We start from the raw sequence: 3,090 nt of genomic DNA on the forward strand, positions 1-3,090 counted from the left end.
GGGAGGCAGGAGTGCTGGGTCCCCACCCGGACCCTCAAGGACTGGAAGCTTGTTGTGGGCAGAGGACGTGTCTGCCAACTCTGTTATACTGGACTCTCCCAAGACTTCAGTACAGGGCTCTGCTTCGAGTAGGCGTTCAACAAGTTTGTCACGGGCGGGGGACGTGTCTTTCAACTCTGTTATATCGGACTCTCTCAAGCATTAGTTCAGCGCTCTGCACAAAATAAGTGCTCAGTAAACATTGACTGATTGATGACCCCTGAGAGACGTATGTGGTCAATCAATGGTATTTATTGGTCAATGTCCCTTAGACTGCGAGCCTCATGTGGGACGGGGACTGTGTCTGATCTTGTTGTATTGTTATGTACCCCAGTGCTTAACACAGAGTAAGCACTTTTTTTTCCTTTAATGGTATTTGTTAAGTGCTCTCTATGTGCCGGGCACTCTATTAAGCGCTGGGGTAGATTCAAGTTGATCAGGTTGGACACAGTCCCCGTCCCACAAAGGGCTCGCAGTCTTAAACCCGGCTCTGCCGCTTGTCAGCTGTGTGACTGGGCAAATCACTTAACTTCTCTGGGCCTCCCTTACCTCATCTGTAAAATGGGCATTAAGATTGTGAGCCTCACGTGGAACAACCTGACCCTGTATCTACCCCAGCGCTTAGAACAGTGCTCCGCACATAGTAAGCGTTTAACAAATACCAACATTATCATTATTATTAATCCCCATTTTCCAGAGGAGGGAACTGAGGCCCAGAGAAGTGAAGTGACTTGCCCAAGGTCACACAGCAGACAAGTAGCGCAGCTAGGATTGGAATCCATGCCCTTCTGACTCCCAGGCCCGTATCCTATCCACCACGCCATGCTGCTTCTTAGTCTGGCTGGAGCCTAGCGCATCCCCAGAGCTTCAGTTAATCCACACCAACCTCCGATTAACTCCTGCCAGGCTGGTGGTGGTGAGAAAGGGAAGCGGGGGCCGGGGTGGTCTTTCCGTCCCCCTCCCGTCCTCCGACCAGGCGGGAACGCACCGGTTAGAGGTGGGGAAGATGGAGGGTGAGGGTGGGAGGTTGCCATCCTCTGACTAGGAGGGTGACGATGAAGCCTGGGGTGCTGAGGGCGACTGGGCGGACCAGGGATCGGACGCCCAAACCCCGACCCCGACCCCATTTCCTAAACCCGACGGCCATGCCCCGTCCATCTCTCGGCCCCATTTTCGGTCTCTCCCATCTCTCTTGTCTCTTGGCCAGCCTGGGTCTCCGGGTTTCTGGCCAGGCTACCAGGCCGCCAGGCGGGGCAGGGTGCCAGCAGGTCGACAGGTATTAGGCCCCTGATGAAAATTGATTTCAAGCCTTAATCCACTTGCAATCTTCCCGGGCCTTCCCTCCCCCGGCCTGCTCCTTGCCGGGCCCCCCACCTCACCCCACCTCCCTCAGCCTCCAGCCCTCCCCCAGTTATGCACTTACAATCGAATTCATCCCACTGGTTTAGAGGAAATGGAGGGAGAGCTCCTCCATGCACATACACTCACCACCCACCGACCCAGAAAAACTCACACAGGCGTCGACACAACTCACAGACAAACACAAACACACAGGCACAGCCTCTATTTGTGTGTGCTGGGTCCGGGGGCATCGGTGTTGGGGGAGGTGGGGGGGAATCATGGACCAAATCCTTTGTCTCCTCAACTCCCAACTTCCCCCTCAGCCTCCCCTGCCCCAGGCCAAGGAGGAGGGGGGAGGAAGAGGAGGATAAGAGCCCCCAGGGGCCCGGTGTGACCCTTCCTCCTCTTCCTCCTCCCCCTCCCCTGCCGAGAAATGACCCCCCCCCCCATCCTCTCCCAAAGAGTGGCTTCCTCTTGGGGTGGGGGGCTGCCAGTGAGCCAGGCCAGCCGGCCAGACCCTCCCTCCCCCACCTTTCTCCCCTCCCCCTCCTCCTGGGAGGATCCTAGGGGGTGGGGAAGGAATTAATTAATTAATTAGCACCTCCCCACCACCCCAGGCCCTGAGTTTTGATTCAATTATGCAAAGGAATTAACATAGACAAAGGAGAGATAGAGGGGGCCGCTGAGGTCAGGCACATGCTCACAAAAACTACCCCTTCCCAGAAACACAGCACACACAACACCCCCCCAAAATCCCCCCACCCCCCAGCACACTCAACGTGGCCTAGTGGATAGACCCCGGGCCTGGGAGTCAGAAGGACCTCGATTCTAATTCCTGTTCCGCCAGTCGCCTGCCCTGTGACTCAGTTACCTGGCCTGTAAAATGGGGATTAAGTTTGTCGGCCCCACGTGGGACCGGGAATCCGTCCGACCCGAATTGCTTGTATCCACCCCAGCGTTTAGTACAGTGCCGGACACATAGTCGGCGCTTAACGAATACCACTCTCAAACCTGGCACTGGAAACACCGCCCAGACAGACACATGGACACACACATTCTCTCTCCAGATAAGCATTTAGGCACACTGAAATACAACCACAACCCACTCTTTCTCTCTTTCTTCCTCCTCCCTCCCCACACATGACCTCTCTGCCATTCAGCGTCCAGTTCTGCCAGGCTGCCATCCAGCCATAATAATACAAATGTTGGTATTTGTTAAGCGCTTACTATGTGCAGAGCACTGTTCTAAGCGCTGGGGTAGATACAGGTCATCAGGTTGTCCCACGTGAGGCTCACAGTCTTCATCCCCATTTTACAGATGAGGTCACCGAGGCCCAGAGAAGTGAAGTGACTTGCCCACTGTCACCCAGCTGACAAGTGGCAGAGCTGGGATTCGAACCCGTGACCTCTGACTCCCAAGCCTGGGCTCTTTCCACTGAGCCGCGCTGCTTTCGTGCCCTTCCCAGACTGGTACCTAGTTTTGCCAGGGGCTCCACCCCAGAGTCAGCTACAATGGGGGAAAGAGAAGGGGGGGACACACCCTAGTTTGGGGGTTTTTTAATGGTATTTGTTAAGTTCTATGTGCCCATGTGGGACACCCTTATTACCTTTTATCTACCCCAGAGCTTAGAACAGTGCTTGGCACAAAGTGCTTAATAAATACAATTATTATTATTATTATTATTGTGCTTTAAGTGCTTCCTATGTACC

The sequence above is a fragment of the Ornithorhynchus anatinus genome, chromosome 5 (assembly GCF_004115215.2).
Source record: "Ornithorhynchus anatinus isolate Pmale09 chromosome 5, mOrnAna1.pri.v4, whole genome shotgun sequence".
NCBI lineage: Eukaryota > Metazoa > Chordata > Mammalia > Monotremata > Ornithorhynchidae > Ornithorhynchus > Ornithorhynchus anatinus.